The sequence below is a fragment of the Phyllostomus discolor genome, chromosome 1 (genome assembly GCF_004126475.2).
Source record: "Phyllostomus discolor isolate MPI-MPIP mPhyDis1 chromosome 1, mPhyDis1.pri.v3, whole genome shotgun sequence".
NCBI lineage: Eukaryota > Metazoa > Chordata > Mammalia > Chiroptera > Phyllostomidae > Phyllostomus > Phyllostomus discolor.
In genome coordinates, this window is record NC_040903.2 from 180,864,278 (window position 1) to 180,886,715 (window position 22,438).

At 38.4% G+C, this 22,438-nt stretch overlaps 1 long non-coding RNA gene across 1 annotated transcript in view; it reads left to right on the forward strand.

The window, feature by feature from the left end:
• Positions 1-22,438, forward strand: part of LOC118496922 — a 103,338-nt gene that overhangs the window by 46,902 nt on the left and 33,998 nt on the right. The window lies entirely within an intron of this gene.

Genomic DNA, 22,438 nt, shown 5'->3' on the forward strand with positions numbered 1-22,438 from the left:
CTGCATTGTGTGTTAAAAGGCTGTTGAGAAATAGGTTTGGTGCATGTGTGTGAACATCAATCTGTTTTCAATCTTCAGGCCTGGGCTCAGCTCTTTCTACTTCTGTTTCACAAAGAAACTGGTGGAAAAGGAACACTTAGTAACAAACAGGTGCACCTTATCTGTGGCTTCGCAGCTCTCTGAGTCTTTTAGCAGACTTGCCTTGTGACGCACTCTTCCTGGTGGAGTTTTTGTGCAGACACACATGAATATGAAATGGACTACAGAGGGGACATACACCAACGCCACCAAAATGATGCTGCAGGCAGCCAAAGGAGCGGGGAGACAATAGCCATTTTAGTATCACCAGGGATCAAAATGGCCATCCAATTTGTCCTCCCAACTCCTCCTCTGTCTGCCACACCCACCTCCATCAGCAAATTACTACACCACCAAGGAAGGGTTTTAGAAACCAGAGCTGGGTAGACCTCTGGGTCAAGTCCTCCATTCCTTTGTCAATCCTGGGTCAGCCTCAGCCCCTGAGCCCCGTCTAGATTTTCCTCAATTTGAAAAGTCTCAAGCCTGAATTTTCCTTTCTTCCCTTTATCCCATTACTTCTAGTTACAACCTCCTTTGTCATGCCAACTAATTCTCCTCTGTCCATTGCAGACAATTATATCATCTTTAGTCCTTCCTTGGATTTCATTCTTTTATTTTCCCCATCATAAGTCAACCCCTCTAGCCATTCAGTAATTCTTTTTGACTTGCTCTGAACTCTACACACCTTATCTTGCTCCCTGGGAGGTCCCCAGAGCTTGAATGGGGTCCCCTGAGTGTGGTCTCACCCTGAACTTTGTCTGAGCCTTCAGAAAGTGCTATATGAGTTTACTTTGTTTGTAAGATTGCCTTTATAGACCAAATTCTTATTTAATTATCTGTATATTTTTATCTGTGTCTAGGAGCATACTACCCTAAATCAGACTGTCCAGTAGAAATGAAATATGAGTCATGTATGTAATTTTAAATATTCTATTAGTCACATTTAAAATAGTAAAGAGATCATGTGAAATTAATTTTAATAATATTTACTATATCAAGATTATTACTTTGGCATGTGTTCAATATTAAAAATGATTAATGGAAGGTTTAAATTATTATTATTCTTGCTACATTTTGGAAATCCTGTGTATGTTTTATAGCACATCTCAAGCCCGATACTAAATATTCATCAGAAATTCAGTACTGGATCTATATGTACATTTCATAAAATTTACTGTTGAAGATGTAGATTTATATACAAAGTTGTTTTGAACGTGCTTAAACGTTCTCCAATAAGTAAATTCTCAGTTTTTAAAATTAAATTTTAACTAATAAAAGTAAAATAAAGTAAAAATTCAGTTCTTCAGTGGTCCTAGCCATGTTTCAGGGCTCAGATGTGGCTGGCGCTGCCGTCCTGGACAGCGCCGCTCCGGGCCTGCGGCGGTCCCGGTGCTTCCATCTCCCAAGTGGCTCACCCCCATTTCCCCCAGGGGGCTTTTGCCTTTTGGATCCTTGATCCCATGAACTTTTGAAGGGGAAGGGGTAGTATTTTCGTTTCCACATTTGAATTTTGATGAGGCATCCATTTTGTGGGCAATTTGTATAATTAAATTCTTACATTTTAGGATGCAGAGGTATGATTTTTAAAAGATTTTTTTAAATTGATTTTTAGAGAGAGAAACATTGATTTGCTGTGGTATGATTTTTAAATGCATTTATTTTAAGTACTACCAAATTAATACATTATCATGAAAAGATCTTAGAAATCAGAAATGAAATGACCTATAAGACGTGGGCTTAAAGGTACTTAGTTGCTAGGCCATGGGTTTACACCAGAGCACAGTTGTGTTTACTTTGTCATAGAAATGCCAATGATGCATATGTAGAATAAATTAGGTTACCTCACAGGCTTTATCAAAATCTGTGTAGTGTGGGCTGATGATGCTGAATCTCATTGTTTTGTTCATATTTGCATTGCATACTTAGTAACCTAATGATTCAGATTGTGCTGCAGGACTTTTACTCATGAAGGGTAAGCCTCAAGTGCAAACAATGTTATTTCAAACAAATTCTTTAGAAGAGAAATAATTTAAAGTGGTGGGGATTCCTAGTCACTCCAAGGGTACGTTCTGAAATTGACATTATAAAAAGAAGAGGCTGTCTCAAAAAGTGGGGCTGGGCACACTGTGGAGGGGCTTAATGAATTTGGGTTGATTATTGTTATTACCATAATAGCTGATTAATGCTATCACTCAAAAGGGTTCTGTACCCCAGTCCTTCCCCTGAACCTGGGCCCAGCCTTTTCAAAGATCATTTACTCGATTCAACGCCAAGGAAATGTTTAGCTTATCTAGTTTCTTAAGTACTATTTCTCAACTCCTCCCTCACCCACACATTCTTCTTCTCTCTGCCCTTGCACGCAGATCTCCTTCTTTCCTATTACACCAGCACACACATTGCGAACACTATTCCTGAAAAGATATTTTTTTTTACAGTTCTATGGCTCCCAGAGTCTCCATTTTATCCGCCTGCTTCACATTTTAGGTTTTAAACTGGCATTAAAATTATTTCACAAGGTTGTCTTGATCAGGCTCAAAATACTAAAATAAAAAGAAAATAAGGGGAAAAGGTGGCTGGAGGTTACACAGTTTAATTTTGTTCATAAGACTCTATAAAATGCATTTTGGAGTGGTGTGCGCCAGTATAAAGTACTTTGTGAGAAGTGGGGGTTGAACAGGAAGACATTTATTTTATACAGATACCTCAGACAATATCTCTGTGAGTCTATAAATGTGAAGCAGTTGGGATTTCGTCAACAAGAACCCGGGTTACTGCACATCTCTTACCTCCTTCCCAACTTCCCTGACTCAGTTTCTTTCCTCTGGTTTCCTCTTGTGGTCTTGAAATAATCGGTGTTTCAGTTAATAACAATACTACTTTATATTTATTTGCTATTTTAGAGTTATGAAATTACCTTAAAGACATTATCTCCTTTCAAGTGCACACCAGCTTGTGAGGAAAGGCAGATTAAGCTTATTTTCACTTGTTAGGTGAGAGGTGGAATCCTAGCAGTGAATTCCTCTGCCTAAAGACACCACTTTAATGTAATTCCCAGATCTTTAGGTAACAAGGCCACTTGCTTTTCAGCCATCAGTTCACCCATACTCTTTCTCCAAAGGATCTGAGACGACTGTTTCCTAAGCACAAACTCTTTACTCTGCACTGTACTGTCAGTAAAGATACCTCACTCCCATCCTCTATGGTGTCTTTGTGGTGTAATCCCCGCCAATCCAGCCTAAGGGATAAGCGCAGGAAGTCTCCATTTTACTAGGGTATCAATTGCAGGGACCTACAAGATGTTCTTTTTGGTAGATATGGATAGTTTTAATTCTATACTGAATTAGTTTATCCAAATCATTTTCAAGATGCCAAAAAAATATGGTTTGTCCTAGTTGCTGCTGTAAAGTAGTAACTTTTCTCTCCGTGCTTTTAGTTCAGTATGAATGTCTGGGTACCATTGCATTATAGTTTCCAGCATATTAAAAGCATTGCCTTCTGTTTACTCTATAGTTCTACTCATAAGCAACCCAGATTTGTATAGATCATTGCTTAATGCCTTTACATGGAAGTAAATGTAAATCCCTTTACATTTACTTCCATTTTAGTGCAGTGAATCACACAATTTAAATTTCTGTTGCCCTGACTACTATGTAAAATATGGAACAAAATTCTTCATAATTTTGAGACTAAGTCCTCCACTGTCATCACTGAAGAGGCAACAGTTCACTCAGCATCCGTCCTTAACTGACACATGGGGCAGGGGACACTGTGCAAGGCCCCTGAATGAAGCAGGATCATGTATGTGACAGTGATTTGCAAACTCTAAAGTGCTGGCCATACAGCCACATTTGAGCATCATTGTTAAGAGGAGGTGGCCCTTGCAAGGGAAAGTGGACAGGGAGCCAAATGATCCAACATTTATAGATTCATCTAACTTCTTTGAGCCTTAATATCTATCTGTTCTACCTTTATTTTTTCACACTAATGAGTAAGAGAAATAAATTTATGTCCCCATGGTTCTATAAACTTCTGGGCATTTACACTCTTTGATTGCTAGGTGATTCCTTCTCTCTGCCCACTACTCCCCCATTCTTAGTTCCTCTTATTTGTAATGTATCATTTGTATATATTTACACATGGAAATTAGACCCACATTCAGTTATCACTTACTCACCATGCCCAAAGTTTTCCCAATAAGTCAGGTTCAAGGAACCTGTGGGAATCATTTATTTGCTGTTATGAAACTGGTTACCAAGTCTACTGCTCAGAGCTCTTGTGATATTAAGATTGCTCCCCAAACCTGTATTGCACAGAATCAGTGAATTCGTGAGTGGCAGATTTAATATTTCTTCCCTTCTTTAACTTGAAAATATTTCAAAGAGCTTTTGTAAAAGTATTATATACACGACCAGGTGAAATTTATTTCAGAAATGCAAGGTTGGTTTAACCTCTAAAAGATTAGCTAATGTAACAATAAAGAAAAAATCAACATGTTTACGTTAATAAAAACAGAAAAGAATTTGACAAAATCCCACACCCTTGCATAATAAAAACACATAACAGAAACTAAAAACAGAAGGGAACTTCCTTAACTTGATAAATAGCATCTACAAAAAGCCTACAGCTAATATCATGCTTAATGGTGAAAGACTGTCTGTCCTTGCCAATTCTATTCACAGATGCTGGAAGATCTAGCAAAACCATAGTAATCAAAACAGTATTATGCTTACATAGGATAGACATATAAATCAATGGAATAAGACTGAGGATCCATAATTAAATCTTTGCATTTATGATTTTTGACAAAGGTGTAAAGACTTTAAAGAGAGAAAGAATATAAAGTTTGCAACAGTTGGTGCTGGTGCAACTGGCTATCCACATTCAAAAGAATGAAGTTTGATTAATTCCATATACCATTCCACAAAATTAACTCAAAAAAGATCATAGACCTAAATGTAAGAGCTAAACCTATAGACCATTAGATGAAAACACAGAAATAAATACGCATGACCTTGGGTTAGGTAAAACCTTCTTAGATCTGAGACTAAAAGCACAAGTGACAAAGGAAAAGATGAACTGGACTTCATCAAAACTAAAACCTTACATGCCTCAAATGATACCACAAAGAAAGTGAAAGATAACACACATCCTGTGAGAAAAATATTTTCAAAGTATACATTGATAAGGGACTGTATCCAGAATATATGAACTCTTACACCTAATTATAAAAAGATAACTTAAAAATGAGCAAAAAATTGGAAAGATATTTTTCTAAAATAATATACAAATAGCAAATAAATATATGAAAAGATACTCAAATTTATTAGCCCTAAAGGAAAATGCAAATCAAAACCACAATGAGATACCACTTTGTTCCCACTAGGAAGGCTATAATCAAAAACATAGATAATAGTAAGAATGTAGAGAAATGGGAACTCTCATATGTTGATAGTGGAGATAGGAAATTGTGTGGCTACTTTGGAAAAACAGTTTGGCAGTTCCTCAGAAGATTAATAATCAAGTTACTGTAGCACCCAACAATTCCACTCCTAGCTAGATGCTCAAGAGAAACACAAGCAAACATATGTTCACATAACAACTTATATACAAATGTTCACAGTAGCGTTATTCATAATATTGAAAAGTGGAAACAACCCAATGTCCATCAACTGGCAAATGGATAAACAAAATGATATATCCATATGTGGCAATATTATTCAGCAATTAAAAAGTAAGAAAATTCTGACACATGCTATAATATGGATGAACCTTGAAAATATTATGTTAAATGAAATAAGTGAGTCACAAAAGACCACATATTGTACAGTTCCACCCATATGAATGTTGAAGATAGGGAAATCTATACAGACAGAAGGTAGATGAATGGTTGCCTAGGATGGGGGCAGTTGGGAGTGTGGGGTGGGTAGTAGGGAGGGACTTTAATGGATACTAGGTCTTAATTAGGGTAATGGAAATGTTCCATAATAGATAAATTGTGGTGATGGTTGCACAACTATGTGACTGTGCGACAAAACATTGAGTTGTATATACTTCAAAAGAATGAATTATGGCACATGCAAATATATCTCAATAAAGCTATAAAAACAGCTTTCATACATAAGACAAATCAGATAAGCTATCTCAATTGTACTAATTTGAAGAGTATCAGGTATTATTTATGAGACCAATCATTTCCTCAAAAAAGGTAACCTTTTGGGTAGGAGGAAATATGAAAAAAAATGGAAAAGGGATTCCAAATAGTTCAAACAGCCAGGAAAGAGGATTGCATTAGAGGAAGTACGTGGAACTGGGGATAAGGTGCTTAAATAGCTGAAGGGGTTGAGGGAGAAAAATCTAAAATGGATATAAACGTTTGCAAAATACGTTCCCTAAGACTCTTAAAGTTGAGTTGCAGGAAAAAAATAGAAATGAATCCTTTGCTTTGGACAAAGTATATTAAACCCAAGAGAAAAAAAATGTGTGAAGAGAAAATGAGAGCATTTTCCACTTGTACATCGTTGCATTTCTTCTAGGGCCATCCTGTTTTTCAGCTTGCTTCTAGAGTTGCATTGTCATCTCTGTGGCCTTTTCACAAAAATATGGGCCACTTTGGAGGGGGGGTGCTCTGAGAAAATTCCTGGGGTGCCTGGATGAGACAATGCTCATAAATACATTTGAGAAACTGTGTTTCATCAGCAACACTTTGAGCACCCGGGTACAAACTATGGATAGATGTTGTGCAAATGTTTGGCAGAAATACGGACGTGCCTTACTTTTAGGCGTATCTGTGGCTTTTTGATACTGTAAACAACTGACACAGCCACGAAGGAGTAGTGTATCTGAAATCGTTTATACAAAAGAATTCCATCTGTCAGTCTGTTTACAGTTCACATGTGAATGGGCAAAACCTTCATAATGAGAGACACAGCAAAAAAAAATCTGGGATATGCTGCAAATAATTGTTTCGACCGGGTATAGCAAGAGCTTTCCTCCTCCAAGAAGAGCAGTTTGTGTGGAAATTATGCTCTGTGATGACTCTGATAACTCCGTGCCCTGTAAAGTCAAAGACTGGAAAGCTTGGGCCTGCATTTGGTGTTTGTGTGTCTGGTCGTGCAGAGCTCTCCAAAGCTGGACACGAGAATTGGACCAGAAAAGTGTTTTACCTGAGGCAAGGCCAGATGCTGGCCCTGGCACCAGAGAGGGTGTCCTTTTCAAGAGCATTGAAATATATTTACCATAAAAGGTATTATTAATTCCTGGATTAAGGGAGTCCTGCTTAGTTTAACCCTTCTATCTTTCTTGTCTCTCTTAACATTTTTCTAAGAATTTGCAGCCCTTACCCACTTGTTGCCCAGGCACTTCATTTGGTTCATCCAATGGACACAGCTTGAGAGGCTGGCACAGACAACACACTGAAATAACAGCTGGTGTGGTGACCTGCTAATGAATGTCGTCCCAGTTTTTATTTTGAAGGACATGTTCTTTCAAACATGTTCTGTGGTTGTTGAAAGTGTAAGATCATAATTTCAAATATCACTTGGTATTGATTTTTTTAAATGAGGGCATTCAGTGAATAAGATAATGGTTTTCAATTTTAAAAATTTGTTTGAAGACATAAATTAATCATAGTCATAGTTCAGAATCATAATCATTTGACCGCAGAGCAAAAAGATCATCAAAGAAATGATCTTTCCTGAAAAATGAAACACAGGGGCAGGCCTGCCTTCAAATCGCCCTCAGAGTTCCTTATCTCTGCATGCCGTGGCATATGTATCTCTGTGTGTGTGTCTCTTTTTTTCCACTTGGCTTTTCTATACATTGTCTACATAGACTTGGAAACCTCACTCGGTGATGTTTTCTAGTGTGTTAGTGTTTTCAGGTCAGGGCCATGTTTCTGGGGTCTGATCTAATACCCATGTGCTGCATGTCTGGCTCACTCCTTTTTTGTCAATACAAAATTAATTTTTTTAAAGATTTTATTTATTTATTTTTAGAGGGAGGGGAAGAGAGAAACATCAATGTGAGGTTGCTGGGGGTCATGACCTGCAACCCAGGAATGTACCCTGGCTGGGAATCGAACCTGGGACACTTTGATTCCCAACCCGCGCTCAATCCACTGAGCTATGCCAGCCAGGGCTAAAAAATTAATTTTTGAAGTTATTTGATTTATATTAGTTCTCATCTTTCTTTATCATCAGATTTCAACCTTGGAAGTTCATAAATCTTTAACTTTGTAGCATCACCAACAGAGAAGAGTATTTTTCCTAAAAATATCCTTTGAATTGACTGGGTTATTACAGTGTCAAAATATCTTTAGCTTCCTCTCATTCCCCCTTTTCTCTCTCCTATCTTCTTTTTTTTTTTTAAAGATCTTATTTATTTATTTATTTATTTATTAGACACAAGGGAAGGGAAACATCAGCATGTGGTTACCATAGTGGGCACAGCCCACATCCCTGGCATGTGCCCCGAATGGGAATCAAACTGGTGACCCTTTGGTTCACAGGCCAGCACTCAATCCACTGAGCCATACCAGCCAGGGCTCTCTTTCCTTTTTTCTTCCCTTTCTCCTTTTCTTCTCTTATTTCCTTTCTTTCCACTGTTTCTTCCCATTCTTTTTACATTTTAATTGTATATTGAGTCCCTACCATGTGCTAGGAATTCAGAAATAAATCCAACCAAAGCTATACTCAAGATATTCCCAGTCTGATGGGTTGCACATTCAGAATATGCATGATTAAAACATCGAGCATAAACGCATCCACAAGACTCATGGGAAGAGAACCTAACTCAGCCAGGAGGATCAGGGGAGGCCTCCAAGAGGTGGTGACACTTGAGGTGAGACTTGTAGGAGGAGTAGGAGTTGGACCGGCAGATGAGGTTGGGAAGGGCATTCCTTGAAAAAAGCATAGTAGCATCTTCCAAAGCCTTGAAGCAAGAAACGTGTTTTCCACAGGAAACTACTAGCCTTTGCTTTTGCCAGGAAAACAGGCAGCAGTGTCTGCTCTAGTAGAAGATGATGGACAGGGGACTTGAACACCATTTTAAAGAATTCAGATTTCACCTCTAAGATAATGGGGAACCACTGATATATTTTGTACTAAATGATATAATGAGGCTGTGTGGTGGATTACTGTAGAGAAGGGATAGGAGAACAAATATTTGTTGAATATGTATTATGTGTCAGGTTCACTGCTAAGGACTTTGAGTACGTAGATTGTATGTAATCATCTCAGCAATTCTGTAAGTGGATATGATGGTCTCTGTGTTACGGAGGAGGAAACTGAAGTTCAGAGGTTTTTGTCACATATTTTTATCTCTTGTTTGCTAAGTGTCATATTTGGAATGAGAGCCTTGATCTAGAGGTTTCTGAGTTTATTTTAATACTGTTCCCCCCACTTTGAAAATACCATTTTCATTAGGAAATTCTTTTATTTTTTTAAAGCACTTTTATATCTATCCTGCCATTTGGAAGGAGCAAGATGAAACAAAGTTTGTCATAGGATTGACTGAGGGATCTTAGCATAACTGAGGGATCTTTTCAACAGAAAGTAAGATAATTAAGTTTTATTTAAGGACTGACAGGGACCAGAGGGGCAGGGGAAGGGGGATAAGGGAGGAAAGAAAGGGAAGGGCCTAGTTAAAGAACATGTGTGAGTCCATGGACATGGGCAACAGTGTGGGGACTGCCTGTGGGAGTGGGGGGGTGGTAAGCTGGGTGGAGGAGGGCCTGGGGGACAACTGTAATAGAACAACAGTGAAAAAAGATCTAATCTAAAAAATGGTTTTATTTATGGAGTGTTTTTTTCCAAGAACATACCAGACTCTACTTGCAATGCTTTTCTTCATCCTCTCAACCTTTAACTTTATTAATCATCTTCTCCTGTACTCTCGGGATGTGGATGGAGGATTACTTTTTCTCCAAAAAGTAAAATTGGGGATATTGAAGCAAAGAAGAAAATGACTAGCCTGTGTGCACCAGAACACAGAACATGAAGGGCTTCAATTGAATAATTTTTCCCCTATGAAATAAAAATTTCCTTCCTTCCTTCCTTCCTTCCTTCCTTCCTTCCTTCCTTCCTTCCTTCCTTCCTTCCTTCCTTCCTTCCCCTCTCGCTTCCTTCATTCCTTCCTTCTTCGTACCTTCCTTCCATCCTCTTTCCTCTCTCTCTCTACTCTAAAACTCCAAAACATTATGATGCAGCCTGCTAGTTGGCATTAAATGATTATTTTAGTCAATGTAAAATTAACCATTACAATACCGCATGAATTTTTAAAAGCCTGCCAAGCTCTGTGCTTAGCAAAAAATCTTGATTCTATGGAATTAAAATCTCTGTATTAGAAGAAGACTTAAAGTTATATAACTCATCCCCTCTTATTACAGAGAAAAAATTGAGACCCTGAGAATACATGTGACTTGCACAAGATTGTGTAGTTGGTTTATGAAAGAACTAAAACGAGAACTTGGGTCTAGTGATCACAGCCAAGGCCGGCTTCACAGGTTGACAACAGATGTTAGTTTTATACAATATATGTTACCTCTATCCACAATCCAGAGGTTTCAAGGTATATTCCGAATTTTTGTAAGTCATTAGCATTGGGACAAAGAAAAAGAGGCCATATGGAGTAGAAGAAAGGAAAAAAGGAGAAAGAAAGGGAATGTTCAATGAGGAAGAAAAAACCCTGACTTCTTGATTGGCTAAGATGAGCTCATTATCTTCTCCCCTAACAGTTCATCCCCATCACTCATTACTTAAGTGGGTGGTGCTATCACCTGTGTTGGCCAGGTGGTAATACGGTGATACATTTGATTTACTTTCATTTCCATAAATTATGTAGTAAAAAGCATAATGTAAGATAAATACACTGAAAGTATTGTACTTGAGGATGAGGACAAATACATAGGAAAATGCAGGATTAAATGTTATTATTTGATGACATAGAAACAGACATTCTTTTACCACCTAGTGTTTGCAATTCTTGCATTTGGTGCTTTAAAAGCTAAACTGGTTGGATTTTATGATCTTGTTTTCTTTCTCAATCTAAACCTGGGAGAAGTTTTGAGCTTGCTCTTTGAAAGTGCTCCTACATGAATAATACATTTCAAATATGAATAGTTTTTATTGCCAGTAAATAAAAGTTAAATCAGGTAATAATTGTCACTAAAACTTTTGTAACTTTGGCTTTAGAAATACCTGGAATTTCTTCACACATATAGAAACAGTGATGAAAGGAATGCCCTTTGTGGATATGGTAAAGACCATACTGAGATGAATTTACAGAATTATTATTTTTATGCTCACTATTATTGCTATAATTTGAATAATAGGGTTCTTTATTTTTTGAATTTTAACTCAAGATCAGTTATGACTACATTAATTATTCATATATGCATTCATATTTATGTTCATATAAATTATGAATAAATGATTAAAACAAATAAGAAATTGTAAGCAGTTACAAATTCCCTCCAGTATTGTCAGAAAGCCAAGAATAATAAAGGCTATTTTTTTTACTGCTTTCATGGCACAGCTCAATTATTGCTTATAATAGCCTCAAAAGAGGTTACTGTGATTATGGGCATTTTGTTAAGAAGAAAACAGAGGTTCAGAGACGTTAAATAATTTGCATGAAATCACACAGCTAGAATGATGGAGCTGCATTCCCAGAGCCCACATTCTTAACTATTTTTCTTTATTGATAGTCATTGAGTTAAGTCCTAAGTGCGCTCACTCGATATATACATGGAAGTTCTTGATGGGTGTTCAAAAAGATTAGGAGGAGGCAGAGCCCCAAGACAAAATTTAGAATCCATTTCTAAATTTCCTTTAATCTGGGGCTAATAAATTCAAATAAATTTAGTTTTTCATCTGTTTAGTAATAAGAAACATTTTGGGGGGTTGACTAGAGAGCTTAGAATGGTTTCAACCAAAAGTATTAGAGGACTTTTGGGAATATACAAGGTCCAGCTGCAGTAACACCTGCTTGAATGTGGTTGGTAGGGTAGTAATATGGGTGTAATAATTTATAGTTTCAATTTGAATGTTTCACCTAAAATGTCATATGATGTGCTTGAGTGTGATATGTTATGTTACGGAATTACATGCTTAGGATTTTGTAATAAAGGATTTTGTAATAAAAAAGAGGCGTTGTTTGTACTAGACACTGTATTTTAAACTATTACTTATTACCAGATTTAAAGTTTTCGTGACCACAATCTCACCATTGAAATAATTTTTTTAGATGAACTGTGTTTTTAGTAATTTTAATCATTTGTGCAGACCTCTTAATGCTTGTTAGCTAACATGCTCTCCACCAGTGATGAAAAAGAACCTGAAAATGGTTTGTTTTTCACAATACACGACTCCTATTCTCCTTCAAATAAAGAAGCTGTTTTCCCCTATTTTTTGTACCTTTTTTCTGAGGGGAATACAAAAAAAATCACCCACCAAATGGAGAGCAAGCTAAAATCTTTTAATAGATCTGAATGCATTTAGATGGGAGAATACATTTAAATTGCATAGGAAGAATTGATGGTTCACAGCAATGTAGATTTACTTAACAATTTTTTTTTAACATTCGAAGATTGTGTGCAGCTTCCACGGAGCCAGTATGAATATATAATCTTTAGTAAAAGTTTTTTTTTTTTACTAAAGTTGCTTTCATATGAAAAAAATTAGTTTAAAATGCTAATTTGCTTTCTAAATGTAGAGCAAATGCTTTAAATTTGTTTACATTTTTTAATGAAGTACATTGGAGAGTTTAAAAATTACACAAAAAGTTTATCTATATGTATCACTCATATTTTTTAAGAAACTGTACAAAATTTTTTAGTTTAAAATAATTTTCGAATAGCAGGAGACTGAAAACCTATAGGCAAAGTAAAGGCATTAAAGAGATGAACTGAGAGTGAGGAGAATTGTGTGTGTGTGGTGTATGTGTGCACATACAAGGGTTTATAATAAAAAGAATGCCTATATTCTTCTTTATTTTTTTAATACTTGCTCTCTGCCTTGGTATTCCTGACATATTCCCAAAGACAAATTCAGCATTAAAAGTAAATAAAACATTTAAAAAATAAAGCAGTCCCTTTGAGAAGATGACAAGGCTGTCCATTCGGGCGGGCAGGGAAGGTCCTGGGCCCTCAGTTTCCTCTTCCTCGGGAGGCGACCCAGGGCGCGGGGAGCCAGCGGGTACACGTAGGCTGGGGTGTCATCCTCAACTGATGCTACATAGGAAGGGAGGTGTGTCGCCTGGAACCAGTTTCAGGAAACCAGAGCTGTCTGATGATGAATGATGAGCTCACAGGGATGGATGGTTTTGGAGGGAACGGGTGGGGGAAAAGAAAGGACAAGGTGAACTTTCCGATACTCAGTGTGAGCTGTCAGTTCCTTTCACCGCAGGCATCTGTGCTCCCAGGCTTTCTCTCCCCCTGCCATTCCAGGAGTGCTGGGCAAAGCTTCCCTCCTTCTGGCAAGGACCCTCCCTAGCACACTCATCAGAAAAACACAGCCTGTGTGCATTACATCAGCACAGGGTGGGGCCTGGAGAACAAAACAGCCCCTCACTGCTTTGAGTGGGAATGATTCAACTCCATTCAGGAATGGGTCAAGGGGGAAAATCCACAGTTCAAACCTAATAATTTTTGCCTTTTGTTTACACAGAGTTTGAAATGTGAGTGAGATAGAGAGCCAGAGCTGTTAAAATCTTTTGCTTTTAAGGCACTTCTTATGAGGATGCCTTTGATATTCTTTTGGATTACTTTTTGCTTTTTTATACTCACCTTTCAAAAAAAGAAAAAAGAAAAAACTGCTGCTGTAGGTTTTAATAGTCCTTGTCATGATGCAAAGGGCCAGACTCCAGCTGTTCTTCCCAAACCTTTGGGAGAGGCCTGGTTACATCTCGTCCTCATAAATCTTGAATCCAGTTCTAGCAGGTCTTTAAGCCTGACCCTGACATGCCCAGGCAATGGATGATTAGAAACAGGAGCGGTGGAAAAGTCCAGTGCCAATTTGTGTCCACTTAAAAAATACATCATCTGGCAACGGCCATTTCAACATGTGGAACGAAGTGGCATACGTCTGTCTGTATGAAGCAAGGCAAGGTTAGAGACTTACAATTTTTCTTTGATATTTTTGTACAACGTTACTAAGAAGACCAAAGTCAGGGCAAGGCTGCCAGTTTGTTGACAATATCCGGGCTCATTGAGAGAGGCCTCTGCTATCCATAAAAGTATATGTACCTGTTGTATCTTGTGACAGAGACATAATTTAATAGATAGTAAATAGACTATCACTTTCACATATTTACCAACATATGTTATGTGTCTATATTAGTTACTGAAATGTGTCAATATTAAATGTTTATTGGTATTAGTTATTTGATATTTAGTAAAGTTAAAACATTTAATTAATAATTGAATGTTCACCAAAAATGTTGAGTAGGCTACATGACTTGTTCTGGTCAAAGCATGTTCGAGCAGAATGATGTCTGTTTGTTCCTAGCTGATGAAGTGAAAAGCTCTTACTCAACCCTTCAGCTCTCTCTTTCTCTTCAGCCAGGGACACCACATGTTGATCCAGTGGAACCATCTGGTAGAAGCAGGTGTCCATGGGAAGAAAAGGTGTTGTGGAGAGCCTTCAAAACCTAAAATGGACTTTGTGTAAGCAGGAAATAAGTTTTTATGTGCAAACCATGGAGATTTCTAGCTTTGTTTGTTATTGCAGCGTAACCTAGTTTATCCTCGCTAATACATTCTTCACCAACGTTTCCCCGGTGAAAAAGAAAGGCTGCACAAAGTGGGGGAATTAAGTGAAATATGTAGTTATAGAGATCACATCTTAAGATCATCAAATACTTGACTGGGGGAGTTACTGAAGGAACACTGGGGAAGAGGCCATGAGAAGAAGGTGGCACCATCCCAATATTTCTTATGTCATGGAAAAGTAAAACATTAAAACATTGTAATATTTAGTATTTAAAATATTAGGAATTGTTGAAAGGTAAATTGGTACAACATTTTTGGAAAGCAATTTGGCAACATATCTGAATAATTAAATTGTGCAAAGCCTTTGGCCCAGTAATTTTATTCCTAGAAATTTGATCCTCCAGAAATAATAGGAGAAGTGTGAAAATGTATATGCTCAAGGATGTTTGTTACAAAATTAGTGGGGAACTGTAAACATCCTAAATACCGCAACAATAGGGGATTGTTCAAGTAGCCAATTACTTCATCTTTACCTTTGAATACCCTAGAGTTTCAACAACAAAGAGAGAGATTTATATATATTGACATGGAATGATAAGCACTCTGGATGGTAGCCTGTGACGTGGCCCCTAGTGATTTCTGCCTCCTGGTGTTCATGCCCTGGTTCAGTCCTCTCCCCTTGAATCTAGCAACTTGCTTCTAATGAATAGATATAGCAAATGTTATGGGCTGACACTTCTGAGATTAGGTTCCAAAAAGCCTAGTTTCTGTCTGATTCTCTTTTGTTTTCTTATTTGTGTGTACTCTTAGAGAAATCAGTTGCCATATTACAAGCTGACCTGTTGTGATATTGTAATTTACAATAATAAGAAATATTTATTTGGCATAGAGCTCTTAAAACCATTGTAATTTTCTAAACGATGAGCACAATTAGGTATCTTTTGTTATATTAATGAGGTGACTTTGGGAAAGCCCCTAGGTAACCTAAGAATAAGGGCTATATGCTAGGCAATACAGTCATGTGTTTAGAGGGTTGGAACTTTCAGTCCCACCTCCTGACCTCCAGGAAGGGGAGAAGGGCTGGATGTTCAATCAGTTGCCAGTGGCCAATAAACTAATTAGTTGTGACTCTATCATAAAAACCTTCATTAAGAACCCAAAAGGACAGGATTCCAAAGTCTTCCAAGTTGGTGAACAAGTAGAGAATTGGGGAGAACTGCTCACCCAGAGAGGGTGTGGAAGCTCTGTACCTCTTTCCACATACCTTGCTTTATGCATCTCTTCTAGCTGACTCTTCCTGAGTTATATACTTTTAAGATGAATCAATGATCTATTAAGCAAAATGTTTCTCTGAGTTCTGTGAGCTGTTCCAGCAAATTAATTGAAGCCAAGGAGGGGAACTTTGGAACTTATAGTCTATAGCTGGTGGACCAGAGCACAGGTAACAACCTAGACTTGCCATTGGCACCTGAAGTGGGGGAAGTCTTGTGATACTGAGCCCTTAACCTGTAGAATCTGATGCTATCTCTGGGAAGACAGTGTCAGGATTGAGTTGAGCTGTGGGATACCTAGCTATTGTCAGAGAATTTCATGTATGGGGACAAAACCCACACACATGGAATTGGATGCAGAATCTTACCTATGGAATGTCCACATATCCATCATCATATCTGGCACATATTAGACCTTCAAAAGATATGTATTGAATATATTTTATTCATGTATTCATCAAATATTTACTGAACACCTATGCCAGGCATTGGGTTGGCTCTGTGGATAGTGTTGAGCTAGTGGACACTCATGAAGAATATAATCTAGGGAGGGAGACCAACATCAAGAGAGCAAAGGGAGCCTGTGGGAGTGTTCTGAGGTGGGATGGTCTTGGAATGTTTGGGGAAATAAGTAATGACTGAAGCAGATGGGGGTGGGGAGAGGTGAAGCTATAGAGGTGGGCAGAGGACACATGAAGATTCTTGATGATATCCTAGGTGCCACATGAAGCCACAGGGAGGGTTTTGAAGTAGGCAAGAACCACTTTATTTTGAAATGTTATTGTGACTACTTTATGGAGAATAGGTTGGCACTGGGCAAGAATGAAAGTTGGGAGGCTGGTTATGAGACAATGGCATTGGTCCTTGTGAGACAGGTGACCATGGAAAGAGAGGGAAGTGGCAAGTTTGGTCTACATTGTGAAGACAGAACAAGGATGATGATGGATTTGGTATAAGAGTGAGAAAAGGGAAGTATCAGAATGACTCCTGTATTCCTGTCATTACATTACCATTCACTGAGCTGGGGAACCTTAGGGCTGCTGTCCTGGGAAAGATGAAGATTCACTTTGAGATGCCTGAGAGATAAATATTCAGGAAGAGTTGCCAACTAGGTAGTTAGATATTGGGTCTGGAATGAAAAAAAGAGGTTTGAGCTGGAGATAGCAACTTGGGAATGATGAGCTTACAGATGTTTTCTAAATCCATGGAGGAAGGTGAGGAGGGGGAATAAAGTGAAAATCAAGACTTAGGACTTGAATGATACATGGAAATATGCTTAGCACTATGTCTGGTGCGAAAGAATCATTCAATAATTGTAAGTCATCATTATAACATATAACATCCATTGTTGTTGGTGCTGCTGTTGTTGTTAGTAGAGACAGAGATAGAAACCATGAAAGCTTGGTAATACAGAAGTCAAAAAGAGAAAGTATATAGAGGATGTTGCCAAACTCACAGAATCAAGAGCTATATGTGTTGCACCAACTGTCCATATATCTTTGGGGATCTAACTTTCTCTAAGCTCTGAGGGTACAGCACCATTTCTGATTCACTTACAGTCATTAAACCACCAATAGTCCTTTGCCCCTTAACCCAAGTTTAGAAGACTCTCAGGATCCTTTCAGTCACCTGGAAACATTCTCATCTAAAACCAGCCCAACAGAGTAAGACAACTTTATTCCCACTTTGTTTAGGACAGAGTAGGATCTAGATGTAAATGGACTAGGGCTACTTACACAGTGTGCTTTGAGGAGCTCAGAGAAAGACCTTCCATCTTGCCTCTGACTCTCCTCTTATTGGGGGAGGTAGAATGAAGTCAATGAGTACCTAGAGAATGGGCTGGTGATGCTGAACTCATGAGAATGAGACCTCCCTATAGAGGGCCTACAATAACCAAAATTGTAGTCTGAGACATTGGAAATTGTAGGGTGTAATCTGTGTGTGTGGTGTATAATGGGCAGATATTTCTGTGTGTATGATGAGTGAACAAAGGACAGTATGGCATGGGAAGACAATGGAAGGAGAAGGAGGAATTGTTCAAGTTCCTCCAGTGACTGCTCAATCCTAGACAAATCACCAACTTTTCAAGTTGAATGGTCTAAAGTTTAGGGCTATTTCATCTATGAGGAAGGAGCATCATTTGGTAATAGGACCTTCTCAAAGTCAGCTTCCTTGGCACATAGTGAGATTGGGACTTTTTGGATTTTTTAAAGAAAATTCAATAAATGAAAATCAAAATTCTTGAAAGAATTCTCTAAACTAGATTCTGATTGAAGGAAAAGATCATGTCTTATATTTATTTTATATCCTTTATCCATTAGGCCCTCCATACATACACATTGTTTCTCTACAAATAATTCATCTCTTGGAAATAATGAGCTCCCCAACACTCTACAGACATACTTCTATTTTCAAAGATTTCTTGGCAACTCTTTAGGGGTGTATCTATTCTATAGTCAAAAATACATCTGTAGACAATTTCAGTTCAAGTGCACATACAACCAAACAGAAACAGATTCATAGATTCATAGTGACTTGCTATGTATGACATTGCTCAGTTTGGCAGTTTTATTTTAATAGGTAAATATGTACTTTACAATCAATAATATTTCTATTCCTAGGTGCATAGGAGGAAAAAGGAATATCAGACACACTGCTTATGGGAAACTGGGTACTTCCAATTCGAGTTAGCTTTTCTAAGAAAATAGTTATAAACTTTAAAGCATTTTCTCGGCATTTAGAAGATTAACTTTGTGAGTCCCTAGAGCCTGCTCAAAAGAGAAGATAGATGCCCTGAATCAGAAGAACTTGCATTAATTGCAGGTGACGAAATCACCCTCAGTGCTCTTCCTCTGTTCCAGTGGCACAGTGGTGACTCACCCAGTGGTAGTGGTCCTCAGTCCCTGTGGGAGGCCTGGGGCCTGCTGGGGCATGCACTGGCTCCCTCTCCTGCAGGCTCAGATCATGGTGTGCACACCACTCCAGCAGCCCTGCCCGGCCAATGGGAACCTTCCTTCTCCCAGTCTGAAAAGGATGAGACCTTTCACCTCTAGAGGAATCTTATTTTGTACCATTAACCAAAAGTTAAGAGGCCCCCTTTCAAACAAAAATCTTTGTATATTTATTTTATATTCTTAAGTCTTGATTTTAACTTCTGCTACTGTTGGGCTTATGTGAGTTCCCAGACATAACCTTCCTTTTTGCATTTCTGTTGAATTCCAAGGATTTAAGATGTTTCAGAGGAGAGAAGGGGAGCTAAAGGATGTTATCCTATAAACAGCTGGATTTATTTGGCTCTTTGGCTTTCTAACTTCTCTTGGTGTGTGTCTCCTTGTACCTTTGCTGTCGTACATTATGACCACAAATATGCCTCTCCCTGATGGAGTGCTGTGAAGCATGTTCCCAGAGAGACGAGTTGTTTGAAGTGAATACGTTCTCTCCTTGAGTCAATCTAAGAACAGACTTTTATGCACTTATACCTGTGTGGCCACCCAGATTGTAAGTGTCTTGGAACTTTGGGGCTCATAATTCAAGGAAACCACTTTTATGCACAAAATGAGAAATACATCCCTGGTTTGTGCATCACTGAGGGCTGGGCCATAAGGAAATGGCAGCCACAGCTCAAGGAGAAACAAGAAAACCACAGCTTTGCTTGCAAAATTGGCTGCTTAAAGCAAAGAGTGCTAGCACTTTGGACAGGTTATGTGGTCGAATTTGCTAAATCATTTATAGGAATCTCTTTTAAAAACAGAAATCTTTCCTTAAGCGTCTGTGTTCTGAATTAGACACATCTCTATTTAAACTTCTTCAGGCTTTATTATTATGGTGAACTGCAGGTGCAACTGTGGAAAAGCAAACATTTGAGAAAAACCACGGTCTTTATGGAGCAACAGAGCTCAGTTTTCAATCACCTGATGCTTTCCAATGGGTGAGCAAAGAGCTTAAAAAATTGCATTCTCTCTTAGATAATAAGATTGTGAAATAGTCCATTATTCTGACTTGCTAAAACAAGTGTTGGAAAGCTATTTCACCAATTCTTTTTAAGCACAAGGGTGCCATGGAAGTCCATTCTAATGGACTATTACTCTGGAATATGAGTGGGGGTGAGCGGAAGCTAGTCAGGAAGAAGCTCTTGAAATCCAGTGAAAAATAAAAAACTGATCAATTTCCCAGGTCTGGGCAAGTGAGGAGTGAAGTCCAAAAAAGGCTACCTACACCAAAGGAGCAAGTACATCTCAATAAGGAGTACAGGTGTTAGAAAGTTGTATGTTGGTCCTTGGATGAAGGTCAAGTTTTCTTCGATTGCTTTTCTGTTTGCTATTGGTTGTGTGTAGACTTGAGTTTATAGGTTCTGATTCCTGGCTGAAATTAGGTGAGAGATCTGTGGGTGATGACAATGAAGAGGAGGATGATGATGATAACAAGCACTTACCTGATGATACAATGCTTACTATTCTAAACTTTTGATATATTTTAACTTATGAATTCTCAAAATGACTCTATGACATAAGTGCTAGTATTATCTCCACCTTACAGATGTAGAATATGAGATAGAGAGTTTATATAGCTTGCTTAAGCACAACAGATAATGGAACCAGGATTTGAACCCAGGCAGTCTATCCCCAGAGTATAAGTCCATACTCATAACTCTATTTCTTGGCATATAGTATCCAACATGATTTGGCTTTGCCTCTTAAATGCTTTTTCTGATGAACCCACTATGCAAGTCAACTTGGAAGCATAATGGTTCAAAATACCAATGTTCTTTCAGCAAATATCTCAGGCAGCTGGGAAAATATGAAAATAGTCAGCCTCTGTGATTTGATGTATGAATTGGACCTATTCTTATTTGCCTCAGGAATGTCCTTTGAACATTTCTTTTGCACTTCCCTTAAGCATATGCTGTGGCTTAAGGAAAAGAGATCCCTGGGAATCTTTTTGAACATTTGATTCTAATGTAGTTAGCTCTTTAGAGCCCATAGCGAGTGACCATTGGGATAACAGTCACCCCTTCTGCGGGACTGGCTACATAATAGGCTCTATTCTAGCATTTTGCCTAGATCATTTCCCTTACTCTTTGATCTGACTGATGAAGCAGGTATTATAATTCCCATTTTATAGATGAGAAAACCGAGGCACAGAGACTTAAATAACTCGCTTGCTCAATGTCCTAAAACAAAAAGGTGATAAGCCTTGGATTTGAACTTGGGTCAGGAGGACTCTAAAGTTCTTGCTCTTACCTGCTGCAGTACCAGTGCTTTAGAACGTAGTGACTAAAGTCATTAAGTGTGGGTAAGAATGTGAAAATTGTTACATCAATTTCTCAGTTGTAGTCAAGGAATTTGTGATGAGATTTTGGTGTATCAGCTTGGCTAGGCTGAACTACATTTCTCAGAATTCACTTTCTTGTACATTTCTGGTGATAGGAGAACCACAAGGAAAATTCTTGGGAGGCTTGAAGGGGAAGAAAAACAGCAGCTATCTTGTAGCTCACACATGTTGCTGCTGATCTGTTGAGTCACCTTGTGATTGGTGTGACACTGGGCCTGTAACTGCTCTATTTCCTCTGGACCCCGCTTCAGGTTTTCTGACTCCTGAGCCAAGTGTGAGTGTGTTTAGCTCTGTGACGAAGAGTTCAGCTTCTAATTTGTACTGAGATCAGATATAGGTTTCAATCCATGCTCAAGGGATCCCAGCTTGTGCCTCTGGCTTCCATCCTGCCATTGACTTTACAGGGATCTTCCGCCTAACAGCCTGCTCTGCGCACACCCATCTTCAACAACAGATGTGGAGACTACAGCCTTACAGAGATTGTTCATCAAGCTACCACAGTTGCACAAAGCCACTTCCCAGGAACACATTCCTACTGGTTCTGCTTCTCTGGTTGAACCCTGATTGATGTGATTCTCTGCAGGACATTTCTACTACATGGTTCATGCCCCAGCATAAGACCATTGCTTGTGCTCTATATTCTGTAATACTGTCCTATCGTATTCTTACCTATGAGATAAAGCAGAAACTCTGATCCCATTTTACAGAAGAGGAAAGTAAGGTTCTGTGAAGTTTGATGACTCTCCCATAATTTTCACTGGATTAGAACTCACACCACTGGACTTTGGTTAAGTGCCCTAAACCTATTCTGAGTTTCAGTATCATGATTTTTCAAACCCATGCCTAGGCAAGTGGTGTCCAATCTTTTCATCAGGGTCAGTCTCCTTCCTTGTGTAGTCTGAGTTAAGATTTCTCAGTGAAAGTCAAATTATAATGGACCTTCACTTGGCATTTCTTTCTCTTTAAGTTTGAAAAATAACCTGCTGTTATGGATTAAATGTTTTTGTCCACTGAATTTGTATTTTGAGACCCTAACTGTCAATGTGATGGT